Source organism: Drosophila navojoa, chromosome 2 (genome assembly GCF_054131105.1).
Source record: "Drosophila navojoa isolate 15081-1374.11 chromosome 2, UAZ_NAV_1.0, whole genome shotgun sequence".
In the NCBI taxonomy this organism is placed as follows: Eukaryota; Metazoa; Arthropoda; class Insecta; order Diptera; family Drosophilidae; genus Drosophila; species Drosophila navojoa.
In genome coordinates, this window is record NC_142890.1 from 9,122,034 (window position 1) to 9,134,819 (window position 12,786).

General features: G+C 43.8%; 1 protein-coding gene across 3 annotated transcripts in view; it reads left to right on the plus strand.

Moving 5' to 3' along the window:
• The first annotated feature begins 2,816 nt into the window (after nucleotides 1-2,816).
• LOC108660044 (uncharacterized) overlaps nucleotides 2,817-12,786 on the plus strand; it is a 61,249-nt gene continuing 51,279 nt past the window's right edge. For 2 of the 3 annotated variants that reach the window (XM_089256508.1, XM_089256509.1), the window contains exon 1: nucleotides 2,817-3,864. The gene's annotated coding sequence lies outside the window, so the exon portion shown is untranslated. The remainder of the gene's footprint in view (nucleotides 3,865-12,786) is intronic. The other variant, XM_089256510.1, reaches the window with a different exon arrangement.

Genomic DNA, 12,786 nt, shown 5'->3' on the forward strand with positions numbered 1-12,786 from the left:
TGCGGCAAACGGAAGTGCGGACAAAAACTCCAAAAACTTAAACAGGTTATTTAATGCTACACTTTGCCTTTTGGCTCAGCCGAAAGGGCTGTGCTTGATATGCTCGAGTTCATTGTCCTCCATGGACTTGCAGGCGTGGCTCTTGACTTTGAATTCACTTGGCTGCAATTTGTAGTTTCAATTCGATGTACTACAGAACACTTTTTGGATACTCTGCCATCATAAATGTGATTTTAATAAACATCATGAGTCATCAGTTTATTATTTGCTTACATCTAGAGCTCTCTAGACAAAAAGATAACTAGATTTGCTAAATATTTAAACTTATTTCTTACAAAGTAATGATAAACATATTTATTAAGATCTTAGGGTAACTCGCAGGCATACAAAACTAACTTGATTTATATGGTTTCACTTGGACTCGCTGCTGACGCTAATGTGAGGCAAATAAAGCAACGACAAATGAATTTGTGCATGGAAAGCGCACAAAGATTGAAGTATTCCTCTGTGTATGTGTATGTGTTTGTGTGTGAATAATATCATGAGCTTCGCACAACATCATATCATAATCATCGGCTTGACAGACGAGTCTGGGTACGGGCACTGGCACTGGCACTGGCACTGGCGCTGTATGAAATTGAAAGTTTTGCCGCTCACCATATTGGACTTTCACATGGCGCAGACAAATTATGCCGTCGAGACGGTGCCGTTGACACTATCTGCGAATTGGATGTCTGTCAGGGGCTGAAGGCTGCTCAGGCGAGTTGTAATTGATCATGGGAGCGCATGAGTTAAATATTTGTGCAAGAGACACATAGAAATCGAAACCGATGTCCATTTAGTGCGGAATATCACATCAAATCTCGCTCTAAGCTGTGCAAATAAACACCGGATGGACGGAAAACAAATGAAACGCAATTCGTAGTATTAAGCGATCAATAATCATTGTAAATACGCCAATGTGACGCCGGGGGCGATAAGCCAGAAATATTAACGCATAAGCAGCAGAGAAACAGTCAAAGGGGCCAGGCCTGCGTCTGAGCCTGAGTCTGAGCCTGTACCCTGGGCCTGCATGTGGCTGTGGATGTGGATGTGGATTTGGACATGGGCCTGGCATCGTATCTGTTGCTTGTGCCTGGCGCGTTGTAGATAAACAATAGAAAACCATAGAGAACGGGTCAGCATTGAGAGCTAAACGCTTGCGGCTGCCTTGCTTTTTGGCTTACCTCAGACTCCGACTCCGACTTTGACTCCAACTACAGCCCCGACTCCAGCTTTGGCTTTGGCTGGGCAACGATAAGCGTGCGCATTGAATGCAAAGAGACCAAAAATCGATCGGCTGGACACTCAATGATGATGATGATGAGCATAGCAAATACAAATTATGGTTGAAAAGCGCAACGTAAATACTGCAATCATTTTAATAGACCAAAAACGGCGGCGCATAAACCATAAACCAAACGCCAGGCTCCCCCTCGATGCGAGTTCTATGAGAAATTGAAGGCGTTCATGCGAAGTCTGCGGCTGGAGAGTCAAAAAGAAAATGAAACAGAAAAGAAAGAATTGTGGTCCGAGCTGGTAGAGCTGGTAGATGCGATGGAAGCTGCGCATTCACAACATTGGCAACGGCACGCGAACAGCGAAAATTGCAGTCGATGATGCGGTTTTATTACACAAGTTTAGCTCGGAAATTAGCGTAGATAAATTTCTAGCTGAAATTCCTTTCCCTCACTGAGTGTGTGTATGTGTGTGCTAGACGATGACCAATGCTCGATAGTGGGCCGGTGGAAACGGCACGCAAAGTTTCCAGACTATTTTAAGCCATTTGGGCATTCCAAGGCGTTTCGGGCCTTTGTGGCGTCTTCTGATCCGCAATCATAGCAAATTATATTGAAAATTCTCTAATTCTGTTTGCAGCTACTCAAATCACTAGGCATCAACTGTGCTTAGGAATTTTCCGATTCGTACAGATCAGCCCCTTTCACGGACTCTTTCCCGCACACCCCCTCAAACAGACAGGGAGACAGACAGCAGCACACTTAAGACAATTAGGGATCTTTGGGCATCATTTACTTAGCAATGCCTATGATATAGAACAGATGCTCTTGCTACCGTACGCATCCAGATTCCCCCTCGCCCACGCCCCCGCGCTCTGGCCTAGGCGAATGCTGCTGCTGTTTCTTCTGCTCTTGGTGGTGTCTTTTTCATGTGGATGGCTATGCAACGTGTTTATTTTTATGGTCGTTGCCATCGCCGGCTCCGTCACGGTCTCTCTTTCTCTCTCAGTAGCGGTCGGTGGCGCTCTTCGCGCATGCGCATGCGCTCTCAAAGTCTACACACTTTTGCCGTTTGTTGTGCTCGACATGTTCGTAACATGTGCAATGCATTTTTGAAGTTGCCAAGAGTAAAGAAAAAATGTCTGAAAAGTTGAAAATAAGATTATAATGGAATTTATTTAATAATTATATTACAAAAGTAACTCTCATCATGAATATTCTCAAGCAAATCATGCAAAAAATAGTTCATAAATATTTTAAAATATATTTAATAATATTCTATAAATATTTAGATAATTGAAGTTGATTTAATCACCTAAAACTTTATTCATAAAATGAATCCAGATAGACTGGAGACCGGCTTTTGGCTGCACGTGCTACTTGCTTTCATTCGCTTTGCCTCTTATTCGCTCTCCACGCTCTCAATGAACAGCCGGCACTGTGAAACTCTACAAAGCTGGCGCCAAAAACTCACCGCCAAATACCATCCACAGTCCACAGACACGTTCCACACCGAGCTGACTGCTGCAGCTCCAAGCGCCCGGCCCAAGCAGTTGCTGTTGAAACGTCGTGCCGAACGCAAGGTTGAAGCGCATCTAACGGTTGGCTCATTCGGGAAGCAATCGCACGACTCTTTCGTTCGTATCGAATTCGGTGTCGGTTTCGGTTTCGGTTTCGTTTTCGGTGTGGTTCGATCGCTTGGCTGCAATTGAAGCGCTTTTCTCGGCAATTGCATTCGGCTTTGTCGCTTTGATTGATGAACTCAGCTGAACTGAGCCCAGTTGTCGACTCGGACTCGGTCAGTGCAGTCGACGTCGTCCAAGCGGTCGGTCAGTCAGTCAGAGGCTCAGCCCTTTAAACGTTGACAATTCAAATCTCAAAACTCAAATCAAAATACCAAGCATATAAAACCCGGTGTGTAATCAAATTTTTTGTGTGCTATTCTATTTGTTGTTATTGCCGTCGCGCTGTGACGCTTTCGCTTTCGCTGTGGGTCATTGTGACCCTGCGTTTTATAGCGGTCCCTGCAGGCGCTTTATTCTAATAACCCTCCAGTCAACAGCAAGGGCCAGAAACACAAGTATATATGTATATCTATATATACGCATATATATAAATACGAATATACAACAAGTTCAATTCGCATTTCAAAATGTTTATCGAGCTCCTCCCCGGTACCCAGCTCAGCTCAGAGCCAGCGTCGTCGTGTGCTTTGCCTTCATAAATTATACAAGCGCATTTTTGTGAACGACTTGCAAATAAATAAGCATTTACGCTTTTATTATTGTGCCGAAGTGTGTGCGGGTGTGCGTGTGTACGTGTGTACGTGTGTGCCTCCTCTGCATCTGTGTGCGCGTGTGTGTGTATAAGTCGCGATTGTTCTGCAGAAATCGGTCCCATGCGGCGCAGAGTTAACCAAACGCAAACCCAACCGAAAGCAACAACAGCGAAAAAGCAGCAAGCAGCTGGCAGTGCTCACAAGCAACATCATCTCCGCCAGCACACAATCATATTTTGGTTTTGATTTGTATACGATCTGTGAATATCAACATAAAACCAGAAAAACAAAGACACATTTAACTGTAAGGTAAGTCATATTACGCATACGCACATTGAACTTTAGCTTTAAGTTCAATGTGATACAACGGCGAGTGCATTGACTCGAAATGCACATACGCACACACCCATCCATAGGGGCACTCGTCTCTGCCACCTATTATAAGCGCTTGAGTTGCTGGCAACGTCATTCGACATTATGCAAATACATAAGCAGCAGCAGCAGCAGAGGAAGCAGCAGCAGCAGCAGCAGAAGAGGGAACATCCTGATGCTGTCGCGTATCCTTGGCCCCGCTCTCTCGATCAACTAACTGCATAATTGGAGTAGCTATACGTGTGTGTGAGTGTGTGTGTGTGTGTGAGTGTGTGTGCATATGTGCCCCATTAGTGCTTGTGCTGGGTGTCTCTAACTGCCTTTAATGAATAAATAAGTGCCACTAATAGTTTTAGCACTTCCTGCTGCCGTGCAACGCTCACTCAGAGACCGCAATGCGAGCTGCCTCATCAAATTGCAGTTGAGAGCAAATCTCGACAAACAATGCCAACAGCCAACAGCCAGCAGCCAGTCAGGGCAGACATGTTGACAATATTTAATTAAGAAGCAGCCACAGTCAAGGTTGCAACGGCAGCAACTATCATAATTATGTTAAATTTACCAACAGTTGGCTTTTACGCAAATTCATTAAATAACCCAAATTAGCTAACAAAGTTTTGTATTTCCACCTATTATTATGTGAACAAAATATTGGCTGCCCTAACCAAAAATGGTTCCCAGGGTATTTAGCCAGCTGCTAACAAATTTTACTTGAATTATTATTATTTTTCTTTATTTTATTTTTTTTTCGTTTGCTGCCACAAAGTTCTGTGGGCCGTGGCAAACAAGTCAATTGGCCGTCGCGACGCTCGTCGTCATCGCAGTTGTCGTAATAATTTTATTTGCCATTCCCACACAAACAGTTGAGCAAAAAGTTTATGAATACACCCATAGCATGTTTGGGGTCTCTTTTTACATTTATTTTGCATTTTTATAGTGCAACTTTGTCACATTTATCGCCGCTGGAACATTTCCTCTCACAACTATTTCGCTGGGCGGATGTGTCTGTCCCTCATCTGCAGATACCTTCGACCATCTCTGCGATAAGCATCGCAGACGTGCTGAGACGACAGCCATGCGATGACTTGGGCAACTGTAAAGAAATAGGTAAAAGAAATAAATGTTATAAAAATACAAGCACTTGTGCTTGGGCATAACATTTTCCGCTGAATTCTCTCTGACCAGCAGCAGCAGCAGCCGCAGCAGCAGCAGCAACTTCCTCATTTGCTTATCGAATGAGTTGAGGGGCTGTGGCTGGCAATGCTCTGTGCTTGATTTCACTCACGCAGACTCATCAACTTTTAATTAGTTGTAATTTGTAAATTCAACGTCAAGCACAAACCACGAACGCACCAAGAGAATGGAATGGGGAGGGGGATGGAGGGCGGACTGGGAGAATTGAGGGCGAGGCAACCTCTTTGATGCTGCCGCAACTACCGCGACCGCCGTTGCTGATGATGATGTTGCCGCTTTGTTGCCACACTGACAGATTGCTGATAAAGACGCCCCGACCCCGACCCCGACTCTAACTCTGACTCCGACTCCGACTCCGACCTCCTCTCCGCGTCCGCTGCACAACCGTCAAGCATAACCGTCTAATCGGTTAAGCTGTCGCGGCTTTTGGCTTTCGGCTCTCGGCTCTCGGCATTTGGGCTTCCGCATCCATCAAACAGCTGTCAGCGGGGGCGGCCTAAAGGATTGCCCTCAGCTTGACAATTAAATTGCGTCAAACCGTTTGAGCTGTTTGTTTACACAGTGTCCCCCGATAAAGCGCTATTTGATGGTAGTCGAAGCCAGCCGACTGATACTGCCACGGAGCTCAGACGCATTTGGAAGTTATCAATCTAAAAAGTCCAAGTTCAGAGAATTAATTTGATTTATGGGACTTTCAGCTATTCAATATGCTAGACATTTATTTATTATTATTATTTATATAATTGTCAATGCAGCAAAGTATTTCAAATAAAATATTTGTCAAAAAGTTAATACATTTACGAATGTTATATAACGGACATAAATTGTCCGTTATGCGACTTTTGTTTCCACTACTTTTGTCATATTTATGCAAAATAGTTTTAGCAAAACTTTAATATGAAATCAATTTATTCTTTTATAACTTTCATATTTAACTTTGTCATGGGGCTATTAAAATTTTGTATTTTAAGTACTCGCATCCGTTTCCTTAATTAGCAACTTTGACTGGGCGAATATTGTAAGCATATTTTGTGCTAAAAAATGGAAACTTTACGATCTAATTTTATGGCTGTTGCAAATTCATAAAAATTGTTTAACTTTTTATTACCCAAAAGCTAAAACAACAACAACAACAGCAAGAACAAATCTCGTGTGACACAGAATCTGGCCTCTAAGCAACGACAACAACAACAACGGCAACTACTAACAACGAACTAACAGCAAAACAACTTTGACTACAAGCTCTATAAATCCGCAGCCAGGGCACTTAATTAATTTCTGCAAAAAAGAGAGGGTAAAAACTTTAAGAACAAAGGACCAAAGTTGTTCAGGTCCTAGCCTAGTTGCACGTTAATTTCCAATTTGACGCAACAGCAGCAGCAGCAGCAGTCAGCAACAACAACAACAATAAAGCACTAATGTCATACATAGAAACAACAACAACAACGAGTGGAAAATCAGTGGCCGATGCAACAGTAAAACTAACTGCAAACTTGCAGCAGTAAAAAAAGAGAGAAAAATAGAAGAAAAAAAACGATATCAGAGAGAACAACAGGCTAAGAAGAGGAAGCAGCAGCAATGCTTGCACCAGTTTCGCAGCAGTTGAAACAGTTACCTGGGCGCTAAACAAAAACACAAAAAACAACAGCAGCAACAACAGCACAAAGAAGAACAACTAAAAGACACTGCACACTAACCAAGTGAACCGAGAGATGCGAAGATGTCGAGTTTAGTAGAGATGCCATGAAGGCAGCCAGGCGGAGGCTGCTTTAGAAAGTAGCCAAAGCCGAAGCCAAAGTTAAAGCTAAAATTGAAGCAGCAGCAGCAGCAGCAGCAGCTGAAAACAAAGTCCAAACTGTAGCTAATGCCAAAGACGAAGCCCAATTCGATGCTGTAGCTGAGGCTGAGGCTGAGGCTGAATCTGTGGACAAAAAACCCGTTGGCTCCATCAACAGCAGCGTCGCCTTTGCGTGATGCAATTGCCAGCAACGCGCCAAAAGATTGAAAGCAACGACAGCAGCCACGTAACTAGAACACTTGACGATGCTCTGTGTGTAAATGTGTTTGAATGTATGTGATGCAACAGCAGCAAAAGCAGCAACAGCAGCAGCAACTGCTGCTACAACAGCTACAACTGCTGCTGCTGATGCGCTTTTACCTAGCCCCGCAACAATTTCCAATTAAAGCAGCTGCTGCTGCTGCTGCGACTTGCGCAATCATACGGCAACTTCTGGATGCATCATAGCAGGCATTGGCAATGCCTTATGTAAGCGACTGCGACAGGAAGCCATCGGTAATGGCCTTAAAATACACACTTTATGCCCAGGCAGCGTCTCCAATTAGAGTTTAGTTAATTGCAGCGCGCCAAAGTTGCTCATTAGATTTCTTAGAGGGCCGGTTTGGGGTGTTGTGCTTGGCCCTCCCAATAGCCGCGCCCAGTCGGAAGCTAACGGTATCTACCCACCCATGGCCCATGCCCCTGCCCATGCCCTTGCCATCGCTAGGTGACTGCCCCAACGTCAACGGCCAAAACTAATTGATCATTAAGTCTATTTCCGCACCAAGTTGGCAATGGCAAAAGTTGAGCTTGTATTTTCAAAGTAAGTCATAAAGCGCCAGCGTTTTTATGACAACAACTAGAACAACAGGCATGTTGCACGCAACACTAAAAACACCAACGGCAACAGCAACAACAACAACCATCGAAACGCGATGACGCTGCCTAAATGATGACGTTGCCTTGAACCGAACTGGGTGGGGCAAGTTGAGTTGCCCTCATAGGGGAACAGTCGAAATATCTAGTACATTTTGAAGTTTTATGGCTATAGAGCATACCCATTGTATAAGGGAATGGGTGTAGACAACAACAACAACAGCAGCAGCAACAAAAGTCATAAAAGAAAATGCGCTGCATGTTCAAGTCTATGGAGAAACAAAAACAGAACTGGGTAAAATCGATTTGTATTTCTTTGTAATGCGGCCTGATGAAGATTCCAATGAAGTTTAAAGATATAGCAAGAAATGAAAATATAAAGAGAAAGAGAAGCAGAAGCAGAAGCAGAAGGAAAGAGAGAGAAAAACTAAAACAAATGGCGCAACGAAATGAAACGTAACGTTGCAGTTGATCGGGGCGAAAGAAAGGTTGATGGATAATTCGAGTAGACAAAGTGAAAGGGAAGCTGCATGGCTGTTTATGAGGCTATTCAGAGTTAAATCGTTGCCCATCTAGAAAATCATGAGTGAGAGCTCAAATAAAGAGAGAGAGAGAGATGGATCTAGGGTAACCGACTAGGAAATACCTAGCAATCGTTTGCATAGCTGTATTGTAGACGAATCTAAGCACGCATACATATGCATATATAAACTCACCTTTAACCCATTTCCATATACCCACACCTGACCAATTCCAATGGTGGATAAACCGTATGCAAATCAGCTGTGATTAGGCGCAGTGAAAGAACACAAGAAAAGACTGAATTAAGATGAAAGAACTGTAAAGAGCTCAAATGCATAAAGAACAAATCAAGAGCTCAGATTAAAGAACAGTGAAAGAGCTTTAGAGACATAATATAAAAGAAGGAAACAAAAAGTAAATGATGAGAAGTCTCTTTTAGCTATTGATAGAAACAACTTTCGAAGCGCTGCTAATGCTGACCCACTGCCCACATGCAAATGATGTGCGCCTGCTGTGCCGCGCGTACGTGTGTGTGTGTGTGCTTCTAGGGGATTTGATAGACAGGAGCTGATGAGCTGCAGAGAACTGGTAAACTGCGGCGCACTTGTGCCTAGTTGCAGTTGCAGCAGTTGCCCGTCTCTCATGTGCTCCATGTGCGTTTGCGTTGGCGTTGACTGCATTCTGTCTGCGTGTAGTTGGCTTTTTTCTCCCTCTCTCTCTCTCTCTCTCTCTTTTTCGGTCTTCCAGCTAGTTTTGGTGGCCTTTTTTGGGCAGCTTCCCATATTTCTTGCTGGCCGTGGCTAAAAATAAAACAGACATTCGACTCATTTTTTTTAAAGCTTGTTTGCTTGCTGTTGTCCCATTCTTTTGTTTACTCGTAGCTCGGCCTAAACACATTTTGTTTTTTGTTGCTGTTGTCTTTTTGTGTGTGTGTGTGTGTGTTTTTTTTTTTTTGGTTAGTTGCAGAAGAACTTGCTACCTTGGCTGGCTGCTGTGCTTTGGCTTGGTTATGGGCCAGCAAGAACAAGCGATCTTAATTTACGTTAGCTCGTTAACTTGAATTACCGTTAGGCGGGCCACTCACTGCTCTTTCACTCTCGGGCGCAAGTAGGCATTGCTTTTGGGTTCTCGAAATCGGTTCGCCTCTTGGAGTTTTGGACTTGGTCTTGGGTCTTGGGCTCTGGTCTATTTTGTGGCTGCAACCTTTTTTGGGCATTTACAACGCCTCTGCTCCATTGTGGCCGCTTGGAGGGCGCGTGAAAATGCCATTGTTACCCCCATGTTGTGCACAAGAAAAAGATACATTTGTAGCTGTAGCTGTGTGTGTGTGTGTGCAGTGTATCTGAGCGCAGTAATCAACATTTTGTGGTCAACACGGGTGCGCTGAAATAGAAAAGAAAGGAGCTCAAAAAAAAAGAAGAAAAATAGGAGAAATACCATTGGTTTTCGCATGCTTTATTGCCAATTGGAAAGTTGGCTGACCAAGTCGAAACAGCGCCCAGAGAACCCATTCATGCAGCGGTCTCTGGTGCTAGAATGCTTTATGCGCCATTGTCTGTGTTAACTGTAATTGGCAAAAGACGCGAATGCAGATGCCAATGCAAAAAAGAAATGGAAAACTCACTGGGAAGCAGCAGCAGCAGCAGCAGTAGCGGAGGCAGCAGCAGTGAGTGTGCGCTATGCATACCAATAAATATGGCTAAGAACAAAACGCCGTTAAGTAATAAATTGTGGCCAAGGCAAAATTGATTTAATAACTGCCGCATGAATAGCTCAGACCAACTGGCACATCATTAAATGGCCAGGCTAATTGCATTCTTCCGCGTTCGCACAGCTGCGACCTGAACGAATGCAGCGACAGCTAATCGAATTAAACTAAATCAAAGCAGCCAACTAACTGGCCAAGCGGCTTACACTAGCCAGCTAACTAACTAACTAACTAACTAACTAACTAGTTGGCTAGCTAGCTAACCGACTAACGATCCATCAGACGATGCGCTCCACAGATTCATCAAATGCTCAAATGACTCGATTGAATGCCAACGCCATAAGATTCGAATCAGTTGCAATACTCATACTTTGTCTATCTAATGAGGAGTGGAAGATGGAGCGGCGGGTGACGGGTGACGGATGGCGGGGCACAGACCACCATCAAGTCAACTACGTCAAGTCAATCAATTAGGCATTTCAACACATGTTGTTTACAGTTCTAATTCTAGACGCGTTTCATTCAAATGCCTCGTTGTCTGCACTGCAGCAAATGCAGTCAGAGTCACGGGCGGGGGAGGTGATGGGGGCAGAGCGTGTTTGCGTCTGTTGCTGGGCGTGAATTATTTTTAAATAGGACAACGCTTAATGATTTCCTGTTAAATTATGCGGCATTGACTTTTAACTATGTAAATGGAAAAGTTTTGTGAGTTCTTTTTGGGTTTTTTTTTGTTTTTTTATGGTTTGTCTTTACAAGTGAATTCTTTTGGTATTGGGACAGCGTGTGATCGTAAATTTTTCAGTTTTCGTTTTTTGGATATTCGTGTAACCAAAATGCTTCCAAAGTATAAAAGTCAAATGTTAAATGCCTGCGCATAAATCAGGAAACTTTGGTAATAGCCCCCACAAACTACACAGATCCCATGTGATTTGGGGCCTTTGATGAGCTCCAGCCGATGACTTGCCGAAACTCTTGCTACAGTTGCCGTTCGACCCAAATGGGGCAACACAGTAACCCACAAAAGTCGAGCCAGCCGAGCTTTGGCCACAATGCGCTTGGCTTGGCTTGGCTAGGCCAGCTCGAGTCAAGTCAATCAACAAAAGTGAGCGAAAGAAAAGTAAGGCTAATCAATAATTTCTCAGCTACTCAAAAGCTCATTAAGTTATTTTTGGTTGGACTGCCACTAATGGCTCAGCTGGACTGGTGGCTAATCTCAGGCCAGTTTCTGGGAAGCCACACACACGCATGCACACACACGCACACAGAGAGTCACACACATAATCTTGAGCAAAAATGGCTTTTGCCACTTTCGCTTGCGGCGCAACAGACGCGAAATTAAAAGTGTAAGCCCGCTAATTTTGGGTAGTGCCAAAAGTTGCCCAACTCAAGTAGCCATTGAAGTTTCTGCTTTGAAATATCAATTAGCAGCAATGAATATATAGATGTCTGTGTGTGTGCTTAAATATATATGCTGACCAAGAACAGGTCGAGCCTTATGATTAATGATGTGCCGCAGCGAGGCCAAGCTAAGCAAACATTGACAGCACATCAAATGGACTCCACTGTCAGAGCTCCAAGGTGGGGCTGGCCATCGAGCAGGCAGTTCCAGTTCTCGCCGCCTGATTGCCGGCAGTCTGTGGACCAGATTTGATTAATAGGCCCCGACCACCCACAGGCAGCAAGCCGTACTTTATAATTGTTATGCCGACCATGCGGAGAGCAGCGCAACAAGAGCAGAAACACAACGGACAACGAGATACACATTTGGCCCAACAACTCTATTAAACGGAAAGTTTCCAAGTCAAACAGAACAATTGGCTGTCATTGAAACGTTCTCTGTGTTTATTACTCTCAACCTGCCCTCGTGTCTATGCAAAATAGTTGAGTTTTTAATTGTTTTTGTCTCTGCACAGACGCAGACTTAGTTCAACTCAAATATTTTCGCAGAGTCAATCATAATCTTGGAGTCCATTTGACTTCAGGTTGAGCAAATATGCCAGATTCAATGAACCCTCTTGACAAATATCTCTGACAAGCAACAACTTTGGGACTCTCGTAAAACAAAAGGCACTTTGCTTCTTAATGACGCGAACATGAGTCGAGGCGAGCTTGAGATCTGCAAGCTTCACTAGAAATTGCGCTAAAAAGGAATCATAAATAATCTCTATCATTATGGCTGATCGTTGGGCAACCCAAGAGCTGCTTCAGGTATGAGCGAAATGATCATTTGCTAATGAATACAAATCGCACAATTATTTCTGACCACGAAAATTTCCTTTTGAAATTTATGATAACACATTTGTCAGATTAATTTTGGTTTGATTTTGCTTAGAAGCTCTCCATCGAAACTATAACTGCTCTCTCTCCCTCTCTCTATCTCTCTCTCTCCCTCTGATTGAGAGATGACCTCAATTTTGGTTACGCTCGTGCCGTCAAACGTTTAACCTTGACACCAACGGCGCTGCGCTGTTGAATTTGGATTTGAGTTCGGGTTTGGGGCTTTCAGTTGGGCGCCTGAGACTCTGATGTCCAAGACGCTTATACCGTTAAAGCCAAAAGTGAGGCTCTCGGCTGTGTCCGTCTGTCTCTTTGTGCGGGTTTGCCGTTAGTTTTGTAGTCATAAAAACTTTTGCTTGCTCTTTTTATATTTTTATTCGCTTAGACAATTGCGTGGCATGACTCAAACGAAATAAATTGCAAAATCTTTCGCAGCGCTTATGAGAAGTGCGGCTGCTTTTTATTATTTTGTTTTGCTGCCCTCTCTGGCGCTGTCGCTGTCGCT